This window comes from Gallus gallus, chromosome 1, assembly GCF_016699485.2.
Source record: "Gallus gallus isolate bGalGal1 chromosome 1, bGalGal1.mat.broiler.GRCg7b, whole genome shotgun sequence".
NCBI classification, from domain to species: domain Eukaryota; kingdom Metazoa; phylum Chordata; class Aves; order Galliformes; family Phasianidae; genus Gallus; species Gallus gallus.
This window is the reverse complement of record NC_052532.1, coordinates 159,452,875-159,471,850: the sequence shown is the minus strand read 5'-3', so window position 1 is coordinate 159,471,850 and position 18,976 is coordinate 159,452,875. Positions and strand designations below refer to the sequence as shown.

The window sequence follows — 18,976 nt, the reverse complement described above, 5'->3', positions numbered from 1 at the left end:
AACTTACTATTTGCTCTTGGCTGTGATTTTATAATTAGTATTTTACTTTTAAGTTCCTTTCCTAGCTTTAGGATTGGAATCCAGCTAAATAAATAAATAAATGAATGAACATATCCTCTGAGTCACTGAGCTGTATTAGTTTATACCAACAGAAATCTCAACTCTATATAGTCAGTAAGCATTCTTTTACTTCAAACTTCAGTACTTTTTCTTCCAGTATTTTCAGTATGGAACTGCCACTCTGAACATTTTTTTTCTAATCAGTAGCAGATTTTTTTTCCTTTACATATGAACAAAATATACTTAAGCACACAGCTTAAAAAATCTTCTCTTCCTAAATTTATTTTCAGTAACCCAAATTTACAAATCTGTTTTTCCAAGGTTAAGAATTTATGTCACTAGTAAAATCAGAAAGCAGCAGAGGAAAAGGAGATTAAGTTATTTTCTCTTAAAAAAAAAAAAAAAAAAAAAAGACTGTGAAAATAGGTCCTTAAAGAGGGAAGATGAGCATTTCAGTATTTTGGAAAATGATTACACTGTTGCACTTAATTACCCACCCAAATATTCAGAAAAAAATATGCAATTACACAAACAGACAGTTTCATGAGCTGTGTAGCAGAAATACCAATCTTGGCTACCAAAAAGCTCCTTATCCTAGCCAAAATCTGCTCTGACTCTAAACTGACAGTCACTCAGTAAAATAGCAGAGGTTGAATACTGATACTGGCAACTCCTCAGTTTTGTAAATTCTTAAGCTCACACTTTGAATGATAAGAAAAAAAAATATAAGCTTGGTTGTATGGCTTTCCAAGCCTCTCAGTAAGGACCCTACCAATCATAAAGAATTACAAAACTCTGAAGGTCACTTACACAGTCATCCAGATTCGGAGGTGATGAAGGGGCAGCATGCAATCAGTCAGGAAAACGTCAGACTAAGCCATGCCATCAAAGCACTGAGAGGAAAAGCCTTCCACAAAGAGAGACTCAAAGCCAGTGCTTAAGTTTAGACATATCATGTCACTCACAGGGGAAGACTGTCCTTTCCATCAGTTAGAAGCTTATTAGTGTCTTAAAGAATGATCCATGCAGCTGCCTGCTCCACGGGCACCAGCCCAGTGCTGCTCTCACAGCCCATACTCTCCTCCCTCGGCCTGGCAGAGGCAGCAGGCCTGCACACCTCCAGGCTCACCAGCACACAGCACACTTGTGGGTGCCCCAATCAACAGCACAGCCCCTCTGCCTACTGATTTCAGAATACACTACCTGGCTCCCCAGCTGTATCAAATTCAAAGAACAGGCCCCTTGATACTCCAAACTGGTAAGTATAGGCCCGTTTGTGGAGACACTGTGGAGAGGAACTAAAGAACAATCTAAGAGAAAAGGAGGTACCAGAGAGTCATCTTTGTACCTCGACATCAGTACCATCTATGGGCAAACTTAAAGACCCCCTTGCAAGAATGGCTCAAATGGTAGATGCAGGTGCACTGTTGGAATTAACATGTATGAAATAGGTGAGAACTCTGTGGAAATTTTATGAATATTCATATGTTAAATGTATATAATGAGGGTGATTTAGTTCTGGGCTGTGCATGCCTTGTTGAGAGATCTGCATGCACACAGTGCTGTTAAAAAAGTGTCAGCTTTCTAAAGTATCATTTGGTTTAGAGAATTTTCTTGGTTATGGCATTCAGTAACATTTATATGCACACAGGTCCTGCCAGGAGCTGCTGCTGAGCCCTTGCAGTATGACACACACAGAACAGGGAGTGAGATTACTTAGAGACAGTTAAGAGATTAAATGACAACACAAGCCAGACTGTGGTGATCAGCCCTGTTTTATAACCCTTTCTGATTGTTCCTTTTCTCTTCCTTCCAGTCTCCTTCCCCTAAACTTTCATTCATAAGCTTTGCACAGTCCCTCAAGTATCTCAGATCCTCATGTTCCCTTGTTTCACCCTTCTCATCACTTACAAAGTACAGGTTGGCCCTCTCCGAAACTGCTGGAAAAGTTTCTCAGTGGCACATCACTTAGTGATTGGAAACTTTTGGTCCTTGGCACTGTTTCCCTTGTCTACAAAGTCTGTGTCCCTGGTTTACGGCTTTCCCTTCTAATTATTATTTAAATGTCCTTGATTAATGAAGCAGATGCTCTCACCTTCCACAAATCCTTACTGAAAGCAAGCTGAGATAGATCCTTACAATGCAAGGTTGCCCTTGCCTCTCAGACTCTTGGACACATAAGATTCCTAAAATAACTGAACGTGTTCAAACTGTTTTCTTAAAAAGCTATCTACTCACAAAAAGGCTTTTGCTTTCCAAGGCACATTGACTTTCTTCTGTATATAATACTATCAGGGACTTCTTTCAGAAGTAAATCCTAGAGCATGCTTAGACTATATTTTTATTTATCTGTTCCTCATGCATCCAAATGAAGCTTTGAACCTTTTTTACCTAAATACAACTAATTTATTCTAAGCAATGTTTATACATGGTACAACACTGGGATCAGTGATAACAAGAAACTACAGTTTTAATTATACTACAGTATATTCGGGAGGAGTATATACAGCATGAGGTAGGGTTATGGTTCATCTCCACACCACATGGCGAAGCTTCAAATCTACAATCTGTGACATATTTGATCATAAATCATCATTTTGGGGGAAAAAATGCAATACATGGGCTTTCTTTAGGTTTGATCTTCAATCAGGAAATATCACATCTTTGTTATGTGAAACCCAAAAGGAAAATTCAATTAAAAACATAATTAGTGACATTTGGGGAAAAAACAAACAAACAACAAAAAACAAAAACAAAACAACAACAACAAAAAAGCACTTGTGTCAAAGTAATTTTAGTATGTAATCCAGGACAATTCGACTCAATATGTCTTTGAACCTGAGCAGAATTTAAAAATCAGGAAAACAACTGGTATCAGATGTACTGAATCATTCTTCTGTTAATCACATTTTGCAGCAGATTCCATAAAGCTCACCCAGGTGAATCATGACTTCACTCCCACAAGAGGTACAGAGAAAAAAATAATTCTATATCTTAGATGGTGACAAAGGATAGCAAACTCTAGTGTTGATAAAAGGAGTGTTCAAGCGTAATATGAACTTTTTTTTTTTTTTTTTTTTTTTTTCTGATTCCAGACCAGGTGGTCAGCCAGCTGATACTTTTATAGTAGTAACAACCCAATCATACATGAAACTGGTCTAGCTACAAACAAATAAGTAAACCTAAACAACATCTGGTAATTTCTAACAACTATAATTTGCAAGATTGATAGGTATAAGTAATAGCTGCGATACTTGAAAATGATAATAAAAACAAAAGCTCTTGAGGGGTTAGGGAGGAATGGATGGAAAAGGGTGGAGAAATTGGTGTTCTTATTGGCAAAGGCACAGAAAAGTAGAACCTGTGCTTGGCATAGCATATTGCATCTTTCTTCATTAACACATTTTTTATTTCAAGATGCTGAAAGCATTTTAAAAATACATCTTTGCTACATCTTACTATTCTGTCACATATTTCTCACTTCTGTTTTCTTGATGTAAGGAACTCTAATTGGAAATAAAGTAAAAACTACAAATATCTGGAACGGTTTCATACTTTTCCAATGCTGCATACTAGTCTGAAAATATAGTATGTTGGAGAAAAATACTTTATTTCTGAAAATTTTAGTTTTATAAAATAAATTCTGACACTAGAATTTATAATTTCAATCCATACAAACCTATTGCTTTTGAAAGTAGCCTTATGTATAAATGACACAATCCTGAAGTCCTTAATTAAGCAAAAGAATTTGTGGTTATTGGACCTCAGCGTGGATTTCTAGAATAGCTGGGCCAGAGTTTTTGATAAGAACTAAACTTTGTGCAAATCTTTATATGTGCATCTTTAGATATAGCAAATGTATACCTTTATGTAAGTCAGGATGGTCATTCTTGAAAGTGCTAGTGATTAAGTAAGAAGCTCTTAATCACAATGTGATGACTAAACTTGCTTTTGAAGATAGGAGCATCTGGTGAAAACATGTTGTTAATTAGCATGTCTAGCTGGCCGGTAGAAAGTGAGATCAGCCCTATCTTCAGCTGACCAATGGTAAATTGAGGCTGTATCCGGGTAGTAGTCAAGTGATACAAATATGTACGAAAAGACATTGCAAAAGTCCGAGGGTGTGCTAGGTTTGTGGAAGGCCACCTAGCACCCAAACTCATGCAACTTTGCAGTAAATCAATATCTTATCTCTGTGTGTTAGATTGACTTACTGCACACCAGGTAACAAATTTTCCAATATTGAGACTATGCCTTACTAGTGAGAATTTGGCACTGTTTTTCCTGCTGACTTATTTTATAGAAACCATCAAACACTGGCAGAAAGTGGTTTGTAAATAATGTAAGTTATTTAGTTGACTTGAGTGCTTTAAATCTGAAGTAGAGGAAAGACCATGCCACATCGTATTGAATGCCTGAAATGTCCTATAGCACATGAGCTACAAGCTGTGTTGTAAATAGAACTTTAACACTGGAAGTATAAGCACAAGTTTTTCAAAACTATTCAGTGCTTTCATTGCATGTTAGATTCTAAAATGTATTTTACTTCCAATTATGTACTTGAATCAAACAAAGTTATAGAAATCAGCATTATGAGGAGCTTTTCCATGGCAAGATTGCTTTATTCTGAAAATCAGACTTCAAGCTTTGCATAGTTATTGTTTTGGTTTTACTAATCAGGGAGCCAAGAAATAATTACTCTATTGTTTCTTCTACTGAATGTCTCTCACAATGACAGACTCAGCATGAGATGCTATCCATTGTGATAAAACAAGATACAATTAAAAAAAAAAAAAAAAAAACCCTACACTACCAGCTTAGCTGCTGAGATTAGAAAGTAGGTAGTTAAAATGTCCACTTCTCCATTCAATATATTTGCATGCTATGAGCCTTGATTTCTGGCCTTCTAGACAAGAAGAGACCATCAAAACATCTGATTCACACCACGTCAAACAAAGCTGTACAGAATGGACCATATGTTTGCATATCAGACTACCTATTCAAGCATGACACATCTTCAATTGTATGTGAGATCTATACTTCAGATGGGAACACTTGCAACAACAAAAAATATTTCACTTTCCTTTCTGAACTATTATGCCATTCTTTGTGTTAAGGTGACAAACAAATATTCTGAAATAAAAAATAAAGAGAAAAAAAAACAATTTGGGAATATTTTCCTTATGTCAAAATTATTCACACTACAGAAGCTCAAAATACAAACATAGAAAAGTAATCTTTATGGAAAAGATACAAAAGAATCTATACATCGAAAGCTTTTTTGACACTTAAGCACCACTCAATAAAAAAGTCAAAGAAGAAAAACTCAAAAATAATGTCAAGAGAAAACTGTAGAAATCCTACAAAATGATGATGAAGAAGAAGAAATTATGCACAAGTTTAAGAAAATATTGTAAGGATGAAAAAAATAATTGTGCTTCTTTGGACCCCTCTGTGGAAAACATCTGTTTGGTAAAGTTTGTTCCTCTCAGGATTAAAACAAAGACTCATGGTTCATGTACTAAAACGTGGATATAATTTTTTGATGATATCAAGCTTGTAAATAGAAATGAAGTCACAAAACTGAGGTTAACAGTTTCAGAGGGGAAGAAAATAGGGTTTAAAAAAAAAAAAACAGTTTAAACCCTTCTTTTCTCAAAAGATTTCTCTAAGTGCTTATGCTGAAGCACTTAGGGTGCACCTTTTTAATGTGGCAATTGGGTCATCTGGGATAGGAGATAATTTTTTGAACTAAAATACAGCAGGAAACTTTAAGAAACATATCTGGTTTTGAATTTGCTCCGTAAAGAATTGGCAAGGTCTCTGAATTAGCATATGATTGCTGTATTATTTTGTTTTGTAAACAAACAATAGCTGTTTTGTTTGTTTGTTATTATTTTCAGTTCTGACTGACTTAATAAATGCCCCTTATAAACTTCTGTTTTCCAAACTGGAAAGATGAATCTTAATTATTTTCTTGACTGTGATCTCAGAAAGTGTATCCTGTAGGAAGCCCACAAAGACCACAAATAAGACCTCATATAATTCAGCCCAGTGATCTTACACATATTTTCTTACTTCATGTTTCACTTGAGCTTATGAAAGAATATTACTACAAAGTAAAATTATTCTCATTTCTTAATAAGAAGTCCTCCTTGCTTCTCTAAAATAGTCTTGGCTCAATTCTACAATTTCTGTACAAACTGTGCAGTAGTTTCCAGAAATTTGCCAAGAGAAATAGGATTCTTTTTTCTTGATTATGTCTAAATTAAGTTTGCTACAGCAGTCCTCATTCAAGGATCCTATTTGAATCACAAGATAACCCATTCTCTATTCTCATTTTGATATCTCATCCAGAGAAACAACGTGACAGAGGTAGTCAAGGATTCCATCAATTTCTCAGGCTAAGGAAAGAATGGGAGAAAAACAAACAAACAAAACAAACAAACAAACAAACAAAACCAATTTATTTGATATCGTCATTCTGAGTTTTCATACTATGCTGCACGTGTAGGTAGTTTGAGTGGTTAGGTTTGTTTTCTCTCCCTAACATAACAATGTTAGTATTGATTCCAGAATGTACATTGTTGTTATGTCAGATCACCATTTTATTTCTTCTACTCAATTTCACTGTAGCAAAATGTCATAGAAATCAGTAAATTACACTGCAATATATTAAAACAAAACATATAATCACCTCATATGTCTGTTACTACTTAGGCTGAAGATAACTGGCCCTGTCTTCAGTGTAAAAAGGATGACTCAGAGACAGATGGTCACAGTTGCCGTCTTCCACTGACTGGGGAGAAAATGTGTGCTTGATGGCCCTCAGCACGTGTAAGTATGGAGAGTAAATAGCCCCACTGTTTGGGCATTTCCTTTAGATTTGCAGACACAGTGAACAAAGAAAAACCTGCAATCAAATCCTGTGCTTCTAATAATCTTTTGTGATACTAATCACTTTCTCCCTTTTTTTAAGTTGTGACAGTTGTAACACTCCTCTAGTTTATTTTATGAAACCAGTAGTCTTCATGCTGTACACTTTTTCTGTGTTTCTGTTGTTGTTGTTGTTGTTTGTTTACCCTCTTTTTTTCTTGTTTCCTTTGTTTTTTCTTGTTTTCTTTGTTTTTCTTTTTTTTTTCTTTTTTTTTTTTCTTTTAATTTGGACAGAAAGAACAGAAGCCATCACCTATTTTATTGTAAGTATTGCATTTCTAATTAGTATGCAAACACTCATTTTCCCAATAGGTGGTTACTTATCTGCCTTAAATCATCTTGACTGTAAGGTAAACTTGACCTAATGTGAAAGCTGAGTGGTACAATTTATTCTAGACAAAATCAGAGTGTTACCTTCTTCAGCTTGGGAGTCTGCTAAAATACCAGTAAATTGTCAACATTTTCTGTCTTAGTCTCCTCCCCCTGAATTAATTGTCTGAGACTCAGGAAATAAATTCTAAGCCCACAGTTATGCAAATTAATTTCTCAGATGCTTGGAAAGGCAAGTGGGGGGAAGAGAAGAAACTGCTGTACACAAGAAAACATAAAATAGTTCAATATGCAACTGGTAGATAACTAAGCTAAATCATTAAAAAATGTTCAGATGCATTATTCAACCAAATGGCTACAGTAAACCACAGTTTGGTATATTTTTTAAATGTTTCTTATCAGAAACTCTGGGGAAAATAAACCTTAGAAAAGATTCATTAAACATGTAACAATTTGTAAATAAATACCTGCTAAAATTAGTGTTGTGACTTGGACACTTTACTAAATAAATTTGTAGTTCACGGAGCAAGAGAGGTAGCTCTAGTGAGATACTTGGCATCCAGAAAGTTACAGTAAAATGGCTTTTTGAGGTGTCTATACGCAGCCACTGGCTGCAGATGACTAGATAAATATAAGGTATTTGACAACTAGGAGACTTGAGGCAGACTGATCCTTTCACCAACTTTATTTTTCACTCCTTGATTACAGAGAGACATGAAATTTCAAATTTTAAAATTTAAATGTCCAAAGTTAACTTGCCAGTAGGAAAAGGCAGATGTTGCATTGTGTTTTTCATCAGTTAAGGATGTTATTTTAGATATTCAACACTTGAAAGTTTAGTTGGCATTAAGTACTGGGACACAAGAACCTGAAGAAAAGGATCTTATAAACAAAAGATATTGCACTGACTGTGAACTGCCTTAACTGTTTCTGTGGCGCATTTTATAAAAAGAACTTGTTTGTATACAGCATGGAAAGAAACTCTCATGTAAACAATTTAGTTGTAATAGAATTATATTTCATGTGATCTTTAGTAATTTAAAGACTTCAGTGATCTTCAATTTGTCTGTTTAGTTTGGTTTTGCTGATGAGCTCCTCCTAGCAAGACAGATAAAACACATTACAAGTGCACTCACTTGAAGAAGTATTGCAGAAGCACTGTAGCAATTATAATGATAACCAGCATAAGTTCTCTACACTCTCAGAAGTTTTACATTAATAAAAGCATGTATTGATCAATAATGTATATAAACTATGAAAATGTAAAAACAGCTGTTGCTGAAATTTTACAAGTTTAATTATAATAATAAATATGTCCTGATTTATATTCTGTAAAACTCATCTGGCTTCAGTAACGTGAATAGGGTAATAAAATTCTGGGGACTTTCTTTTAACTATAAATTACATTTCCAGATTTGAGGGGGGAAAAAAAAAAAAAAAAAAAAAAAGTTGAGAATATTTCCCATGTAAGGAATGTGCATTATTTTGAAGCTGCTTATTCAAGAAAATTATTGTCTTATGTGAATGACAAAGTTACAAAAATATAGACTGTTATATTTGCAATTTAAGTTTAGACAGTTTATGTTTGTAGTTACTTAATGGGTCATAGAAGTATTCCATTGGCTAAGATTTATTAATTGTTTTGGCTAAATCAATATATACAGCATCACATCAGTTATCATGTGTTGATATTGCATCTTTTTTTATAAAAGCTGATAAGAAAAGCCGAGGGTAATTCTGTGTTGTCCTCAGATCAATTAATAATTTTCTAGCTCAAGTCTCTCTATATACTTCAGGAAGTAAACTCTCCCTATGCTTTTAGGGACATGGTTTAGTGGGCAATATTCATGGCATGTGGATGGTTGGACTAAATGGTCTTAGATGGTCTTTTCCAATCTTACTGATTCTATGAACTATGGTTTGGGAAAAGTCCTGTAAACGAAGTGCTGTGGATATATGCCTTCATCACTGTCAGTCACTACAGAAGATATGAAAAGATACATATTCCTACCAAGGAGCAGGAAATTTCTGGGTGATACTTAGGAATAAGAATGATGAGAAAAAAAGATCTTAGTATTCTGCTCCATTAGTTTTCCTTAGTATGGCATATAACCTTGGAAATAAAGCAGTCCATGGCTCTTGTGTAACAGTAGTAATCTTTTTTTCTGGGGTGATTCCATCTTATAACTAGCTTCCAGATTTTGAATATTCTAGTTTTTAACTGTGTATCAAAGAAGAAAGACATAATTCAAAATCCACCAATTTAACAGCAAATAATCAACTGTCCACTAGGAATTTTTGTAGTATAGGACTTTAAAGGCAGTCAGATTAATACTGTTTAAAGAGGGAATGAGACAGGAAGGATGAAAAAGGGAGAGTTTTAAGACTTTGAAAAAAACAACACTGTAAGACAATCAGTGTTCCTAGTGACAGTTTGATGCCAATCTTAACTTTTATTATGTGAGTTTGAGGAAGTGCAATTTTAAAGATCATTTTCCTAATGGATAAAACGAGTATTATTATGTGCAGGAAGAACCTGAATTCTCATAGATTCCTGTACTAGCACGGGGGTTGGAGGAGAACAAGGAAGGAGGCTCTCAATTTATGGGCATGCTGTAGGGGGAATAGTGCATTAGAACATTGCCACCTGCAGTAGTACTAGTGTGTGTAGCAGATATCTGTCACTGACAGCATATTGGGTTACAATTAATTCTGAGTCATCAGTCATGTCTTCTCCTGCAAACACTGAATGCAGAAACAGCAGCAATACTACCCTTTGAGGATAAGACCTCTTACACGCTATGATTCTAGAAAGCAGCTATACATCTATTAACGCTGTGGACACTATAGTTGTCACATTGGATAAATGGATTGACACTGGAAAAGCTGAAAGTGGACATGTTTGCCATGAAACGTGCATCTGTTAAGCTGGTACATCTTTGGAGAGAGAGAATTTGTATAGTATCTTAATTGTGAAATGAATATTATTATCCCAATTGATTGCATGCACTATAAGTTAATTAAAACACCGGAGTTAAAATATACCTACATCTCTATTAGAAAAATAAACTAGACAATAATGCATTTTCACAATGAAAACGTATATTTTGTTACTTGAGATAGGGTGCCCTTATGAACTGCTTCCTTATGAGTAAATTTCTAAGTTGTATTTTATTTTTTACTTTTTTCTCCAGATGAAATCTCAAAGCTCTGGAATTTTCATATTACATAAGTAAACATATGTCACAGAAAATGAAAAAAAAAATTCTTCAGAAATTCTTCAGGGAACAATACATATTGCAACAAATATTTATACAGATTCCTCCTTCATCACAGGTAACATATGTACATCTGATGGCTAGTGTCTTATCATGTAAAAGCTTGAAAAGCTAAATCCACAGATAAGGCTTGGTCTTTCAGTGGTTGAATGGGCCTTTTTGGCTTGATAATGGGCCTTTTGTTCCTGTGCCATCCTGACTACTGAGTGTAAAAGGCAAATCTTTCATACATTAAATTATCATGCCAAATAAGATATAAAAGAGTAACCATATTAGGGTTTTTCCATACAGCAGTTTCTGTCATTAAATACACACGTCAGGAGCTTAGGCAGTAAGAAAGCTGAAACTTCATTTAGTAGCAAAGAATATGAAAGAAGAAAGAAGGAAAAATAAGGTCTGTCTGTGTGGAGTTCATATACATAAAGACAGCAGTACTACTGTACTATCAAAACAGCAGATACTCTCACAGGCATCTTATTCTAAGAGTAACTTGCTAGAAATGTATTTTCTGCTCGCCTCAAGTAGAAGTAAAATGAGAGCTGACAAGAATTGCTATTATTATTACACTTCATCCAAATTTCAATATTTTCCACAAATTACATATGGCAAGCTCTTGACATATTAAAATTTACAGGGAAAACAAGAACTCTGACTACCTAGATAGTTTTAGAAAATACTGCTAATGTCATAGGTCCCACTGAAATAGGTTGAAAGACAAGTTCAGTTGTCCACATTCTTCTTTTGTATTGCTGATTTTATTTATTTGTGCCAGCTGAGCTTAATGTTGATAACTAACATTAGTGAATTTCTTTCTTGTAGTGACTTAAAAGAATAAGCTTGCAAAAGGTTTTTGACTTTACTTCAGCTAATGTTTATAACCATCTCCTGCTTAGCTTCTACTGGAAATAGATTCACTAAGTCACTTACTCAAAAGCACAGACCTTCATATGATCTTGGCCTAACAGTGAGTTCTTCAACATTATGTGTCTATAAATCAAGAGAAAAGAAGACATGAGATATTTAGATTGGGCATAAAACATTTAGTGAATGGTGCATTTTTTTTTTCTAATTTACGTACTACCAAGTTTCTCATTTCACAGAATTTGCTGGATGTCATCACCCTTGATCCCAATGTTTAAATGTAATGGACTTATTTGCGTACTTTCCACTGGGAGCACATGACCATGTCTGTTAATAAAGATAGCCAAAGACTGCTGACTTTTGAGCCCAGCACTTACTAACATTTCAAGCGTAATTTACACATACTTTGCTAATGCTAGCTTTTAATCAGGCAAACTGACAAGCACAAACATTCTGCTTCACATATAATTTTATGAAACAATATTATTGTAACTAAAAGTATAAAAAACACAGGCAAAAATGATTAAATTGCACTTCATGTAAGTACTGTAGAAGAACATGTACACATCTTTGTTTTCAAAAAAAAATGCTTTTGTAAAAAAGATGTATTGCTATTACATTATTATATGATCTGTGTAATATCTGTCTACAGAACAGATAATAGGAAATGTGTTTCTGAGTGAGAATTCAGCATTGGAACAAATATTGATTAAAAGATTAAAATATATCTATCTATGGGCAAATTGAAATAAGTTGAACTGTTGTTTTGATATCAATTTCTCATGTAGTATATCAGGATTCCTTCTGATATATACTACTATGACAGATGGGAGAAAATGCGTGGTGATACTTTGGGATTTTAGTTATCAGAGCATAGAATACATCACAGAGCACAGCCACCTTATCTGAATCTTCAGAGGTTGACAAGACACATAAGAATGCATGCAAACCTTGTGATTTGACCTTTATTGTTGATGGATAGGAAGTCAGAGATTTTCAGAGAAACTGCAAGTAGGGTGATAACTAGTTAAATGTGGCAGATGGCCACACCTACTTGAGAAGAAATCTGAAACTGCATATTTCTATTAATGACAGAATGAGCAAAGGAGTACGCCGTTATTATTTTACTCCTGCTAGGAAAGTGAACATAAAGCAAAAGGAGCAGACAAATTCAAGACTGAAGAAATTCTACGAAATAACAACTTTTATACCTGCTGATGTTATTTTGAATTTCAGATTTTAGAAGGAATAAACACAGGCCTTAGTAAATTCATTGGAAAGTGTCCCTCTGATTTCAATGGGATTGTGGTTGGTCTATCAACATTTTCATTTACAGTAAAGCCAATAAAATTCAAAGGTTTGCTAACAGTCAGTTCTTTGAATGCTTCTGAATTTGTCAGTCTCTTTGATTGAAATTATGTTACTCATAGGTACTTTTGTACTGAAGACACTCATGAAACATACTCTTTCCTTGAAGTGTTTTTTTTTTTTTTTCCAAAGGATGCTACTATGTTGTTCTTTTGATATAAAAATTTAGATCTGAATATGGCTTCTTAAACAAGCTTAAAACATATTAAATAATTCCATTATTGGCATTAAATGTTTCACATGTCATTGTATGTGAATACACATGCGCAGAATTCTGTGTTTGAACTTCCTAGCATAGGTTAAATATATTCTTTTAATAGCTTCTTCCTATTTTCTTAGAGAAGATCAAATTGCTGTGTCTAACCAATGAACTATGTATGAAATACACCCTCTAATTCAAAGTTATGAAATGGCTAAAGAAAACCACTCAAACATTTACACAGATTTGGTAGTTAGAACAGTCCTTTTGGTATCCAGAATTTCTTTGGAAGATTTCCTAAGTGTAACTAGGGAAAAAAATGCAGCTAAAACTATATTTGGGTAAGTTCTGATCCTAAAAAATTATGTTCCATGAGAACAGGCATAGATATACTTACTGCAACTGGTTTTATTGAAAGGAACACATTAAAGAATTCATTCTGCATCTAATGTATCATGACCATAAGCACCTCATGTGTACTGCACAAAATACTAGTGGATATGGTTTTTGCTCTAAGATAGGCAAAATTATTTATCTTTTCTTTTTTTTTTGAACATGAACAGTTAAAAATCTCTAGAAATGAAACTATAAAGTCTAGATAATATAGTTTGAACAGTACTGTGAATAACAGAGGTAAAAAAAAATCAACATCAAACTGTACATAGTTAAATTCATAATGAAGTCAAATGTTTCCCACACTAGGAAAAAACTGAAGGAAAACAGATGTGCTCCTTTTTTTTTTTTTTTTTTTTTTTTTTTTTTTTTTTTTTTTTAATCTGCCCCCCCCCCCCATAAGATGAAACTGCTAGCTCAATAATGCTGGCTACAGATATTCACTGGTGCAATAATGCCAAATATCCTTTAGGACTTCACCCAGTAGTATAATCTCAAATGATATTCAGTAACAAACAAAATTACTAACAGCGGGCACTTTCCTTAGAAACAGCTAAATACCATCCAGGTCCAGTTTGTTAGCCCATGTAGAGTGGGACCATCTGGAACGCTAGCCTGAATCTTAACAATTAAAATCAGGGGCCAGGTCAAACAAGTAGCATTTTAAAGAATTCATGATACTGAGTTTCTAAGCTAAACAGAAAATGACAGAGAAGCTAGCATGTGAGAGGATATAAGCTGTCATTCCAACCCAGGGGATGGAGGGCAATCATGTGGTTAAAGTACAGGACATGGAGTTAGGAGATGGCTTTGTGACAGATCTCATGAGAAATACAGTGTCAGTCACTGTAATCAAAACAAAGTTTCCCATTAGGCTCAGAATCAGGTACCTGGGGTCTATTTGTAGGTACTGACTGGGGTAGGTACCTGAGGTCTCTGTGTAGGTACTGACTTCCTCTCAACAGGGGCCAACTGCCCTCACTCAGCATTTATGGTAAGTGAGAGAGATCATTGCCTGTTTCAGCTAGGCATGATAGTTATAAAAGATAACATGCTGTCTGCAAGTTAATTTAAGATGCTCAGGTAGAAAATACACAAAATATGCAAATATTTTGTTACTCTGTAATTTGAGGTATAAATAGAAATTATGAACATATTTCTTATTAACTGCAAAAGGTTTTACACTGAGTAGGGAAAGAATGGAGGAGAAAATAGAAGAGTCACATTGTGAAAAGTAACACTCAAACAACACAGAAAGAATGCTGTTCCTCCATAAAATGTATAATACAATCTGATTGAAGACTGGATGAAGTAAAGACAAAACAGAACTATAGGGTAATAACAAGTTCATATAACCATATAACTACAGTTAGTTATGTGTACTGCTTGATGGCACTAAATCATCTAGGGATATTTTCCTTATGAGAAACAAGCAAAAGCCAACCCTCCAAAAAACAAACAAACAAGAACAAACAAACAAACAAAAACCCCTAATGTTTCTTCAGATTTAAAAATCCATTAAAGCAGCAAGACACAATCCATTAGTCATCATTAGTCCATAATCATCCATTATGATTATGAAATCATAGAATTATTATTTTGTAGAAAATTGTGAATATTTGTACACACAGCATGAGATAGGCCGTATCTATGATAATACTACTTACACCAATAAAAGTGTAGATCTTCTCTGAGCTAGCAACTCAAAAAACCTGCTTTATTCAATCTTATTTTCTGTCTAACTGTGAAGAGCATGTGTTGTGCCAGTGTTCAGAATAAATTTTTCTAATGGTACCAATGCCAATTTCATTGGCATCCAGCATAAGGAGCCTCTATGTTTACTTGTGCTTGTGTTTAATTTCATATTGAGATGATTAATCAGAGCAAATGTCTTTATTTTCTGCTGTTTTAACTTCAAGAAATGATCTCTTCTGTTTTTATCCTATTATAAGGATCGTTACAAAAATGGCAAACAATTAACACTGGGTTTAATGCGTGAATGCCATAGAGCTGAAGTAATTGCACTCAAGGTCTGCTAACTTTTTAATCAGGCATTTGGTTGCAAGCTGCTCACGATTGATTCTGGGAAAAGAACTAGCACAATCTAGACAGCAAAAGCAGGTGTGCCAAAAAAGCAGACATATTGGCAAAACCAATGAAAGAGTCTAGAGGGTAAAAGAAGCACAAACTAATGGAAATTTTTTCTTAAAAGACTTCTGCATGGTATCCAATCATAATTGAGTAAAATTAATTGAGGCAAATGAGCATAGAGAGAGTTTTTTGACCAAAATAATTAAGAAATATGAACAGCAAACCCACAAAAGCTCAGTCTAGAGAAGACTTGCCAGTCAGAATCTTAGTGAGAAGAATTAATTAGATTGGGGAATTGAAATTTTCACTTGCATTTTCCTAAATAAATATATGAGAAATACAATTAGAGGTTTCTGAAATTACTGTTAGAACACTCACTATTCTCAGCATTTATACTTTGTTTTGGAGGACCAAAAATAAAATAAAATAAAATAAAAAATATTTTTTCCTTTATATCCATTTAAAAATATATCTTTTCCCTTTCCCTGATATCTATTCTCACTGCATAGTAGAATATACTGAATTCAAAAGTGCTCATACAGCTAAGCACTTGGTGTACTTATAAACTCAATGTGTTGATGAGGACGTGGCTACACACACACGTATCTATAGAATCACAGTTATGTCACAGAAGCAAGTGCATTCACTTTCAAGAATGTTATATAAGTGAAATTGGCAAGCTTATATCAAGCTGTTATATTTGTAATAATAATAATAATAATTGTCTTTTAATACAGTGGTCAGGTTGAGTTCAAGCTGGCCTTTTGCCTTTCTAATTTTCTCCCTCCACATCCTAACAACCTCTTTTTACTCTCCCCGAGTTGCCCATCCCGTCTTCCACAGAGAAGGTTCTGTTTTCATCCTGGAGTCTCAGGAAAAGCTCCCTGTTCATTCACACCGATCTTCTTCCCCACTGGCTCATCTTGCAGCACAGAGGGACAGCCTGCTCCTCTGCCTTTAGGACTTCCTTCTTGAAGAGCAACCAGCCTTCCTGGAGCCATTTACCCTTCAGGACAGACTCCCAAGGGATTCTCCCTACCAATGTTCTGAAAAGGTCAATGTCTATCCTCTGGAAATCCAAGGTAGCAGTTTTGCTGGCCCCCGCCTGACTTCTCCAAGGATTGAGAACTCTACCATTTCACGGTTGCTCTGCCCAAGACAGCTCCCAGCCTCCACATCTCCCACCAGTCCTTCTCTGTGAACAGCAGGTCTAGCAGGGTTCCTCCCGTGGTAAGCTCTTTTATCAGCTGTGTCAGGAAGTTCTCTTCCACATACTCTAGAAACCTCCTGGACTGCTTCATCTACATTATATTATATTTTCAGTATGTATCAGGGAAGCTGAAGTTCCCCACAAGAACAATGGCTGTCAATCATGTAACCTCTTCCAGCTGCTTGTAGAACACCTCACCCATCACTTCACCCTCATTGTCTGGTCTCTAACACCCTCACCAGGATGTCCCCTTGTTGGCCTTCCCCCTGATCCTTAACCACAGAAAATCAACCTTATCATTCCCAGCCCTGAACTCAACAGCATCAAAACACTCTTCAACATAGAGAGCCATGTTACTACCCATCCTTCCTTGCCTATCCCTTCTGAAGAGCTTATAGCCATCCACTGCAACATTCCAGTTGTGGGAGTGATTTCATCATGTTTCAGTAACAGTCCTCATTCAAACTAAGTCCTCGTTTGCCTGCAATGTGATGGCTTCCAGCTCCTCCTGTTTGTTGCCTATGCTGGGTGCACTGGTATAGATGCACTTCAGCTGACCCTCTTGCCTCACTCTCTCACCCTCAATCCCAAGATTGTTCCCTCAGGCTCATAATTAGCAAGCCTCATTTCATCCCCTTCCTCCTTCACACCTAGTTTAAAGCCTTCTCAAGGAGCCCTGCCAGCTCCTGGGCTAGAATTTGTTTCCCCTCTTTGAGACAGGTGAGATCCATTTGCAGACATCAGCCGAGGCACTGAGTAAACTGCCTGATAGTCAAAAAAGCCCAAATTCCTGCAATGGCACCAGCCTTTCAGCCACATATTTAAGAGATTTATTTTTCTGGTCCTCTCAGTATCCCTTGCTGACATTGAAGGTATAGAGGAAAACACCACCTGTATTCCTGCTCGATCAACTCACCACCCCACTACCCTGAAGTCTCTTACAGCCCACAGGTCTCTCTCAGTGACTTCATTGCCTCCAGCCTGAACTATCAGTAAAGGATAATAATCAGAAGGTTGAAGTAGACCAGGAAGTTTTTTAGTAATGTCCCTGACCTAGGCCCTAGGGAGGCAGCACACTTATCTATGGGCAGGGTCTGGTCAGTATATAGGGCCCTCCATTCCTCTCAGAAGGGAGATGCCTATGACAGTCACCCTTCTTTCCTTCTTGGCAAAGGCAGTCTTGAGGCATGGAGCTGGCTGCCTCACCCTAGACAACCTTCTGGATGCAACTTCCACTGCATCCTCACTTCTTCCTCAAGATCCAGAGTCTCAAACCTATTGTGAGCTCTTGTGAGACCCCATCTGGATTACTGCATCCATGCCTGAGACACCCGGCACAGGAAAGATGTGAAACTCTTGGAATGAGTCCAGAGTCACTAAGATGATCAAAGGGCTGGAGCACCTCTCCTATGAAGAAAGGTTAAGGGAACTGGGTTTGGAGAAGAAAAGGCTCCATGGAGACCTCATTGTGGCCTTCCAATACTTGAAGAGAGGGAAAAAATGGGGGGGTGGGGGGGGAATCTGTTTACGTGGGTGGATAGTGATAGGACAAGTGGGAATGGTTTTAAAGTAAGACAGGGGAGATTTAGGTTAGATATTAGGAGGAAGTTTTTCTCACAGAGGGTGGTGTCACACTGGAATAGGATGCCCAAGGAGGTTGTGGATGCCCCATCCCTGGAGACATTCAAGGCAAGACTGGATATGGCTCTGGGCAGCCTGGCCTAGTGATTGGTGACCCTGCACATAGAAGGGGCATTGAAACTAGATGATCATTATGGTCCATTTCAACCCAGGCCATTCTATGATTCTATGATTCTATTGCGTAGGGGCAGCTGGGGAATCAGTGTTGATAGGGAGGGGGTTTGCCTGTGGCGCTGATATGAGACCTGTTTCCATTCCTCCCCATCTCTTATGTCCCCTCTGTATGTCCAGTGGCAACAGGGTAGGGGTCCACCACTATTTGGGATGTATCACCCTGGTGCCTTTCTCGCAGATATGACAGGGAGTTACTCCACCAGTCTATTTCCTGCTCACAATCCCTGGTGCTCCTTAACCTCTGAATTAATTAATACAAGGTGTATTAATTAACTTAGATCAAGAGTTGCAGTGCGGAGATGCCCACATCAAAATGGACCCATAAATATAATTTCAAATCCTTTTAGAGGAAATAGAATGATATCCGAACCTTTAATCATTGTCCTATAACATCATTTGCTCTCAAACTGTTCACAAATGCTTAAAAATAGCAAG

The 18,976-nt window shown here is 36.2% G+C and overlaps 1 protein-coding gene and 1 long non-coding RNA gene across 7 annotated transcripts in view; one reads left to right on the top strand and one right to left on the bottom strand.

The window, feature by feature from the left end:
* PCDH9 (protocadherin 9) overlaps window positions 1–18,976 on the bottom strand; it is a 706,189-nt gene that overhangs the window by 248,936 nt on the left and 438,277 nt on the right. The window lies entirely within an intron of this gene.
* Window positions 872–10,579, top strand: LOC121109218. Its single transcript, XR_005850200.2, has 3 exons — window positions 872–1,318; window positions 6,781–6,897; window positions 10,521–10,579. It is a non-coding gene; the product is annotated as an uncharacterized LOC121109218 (long non-coding RNA).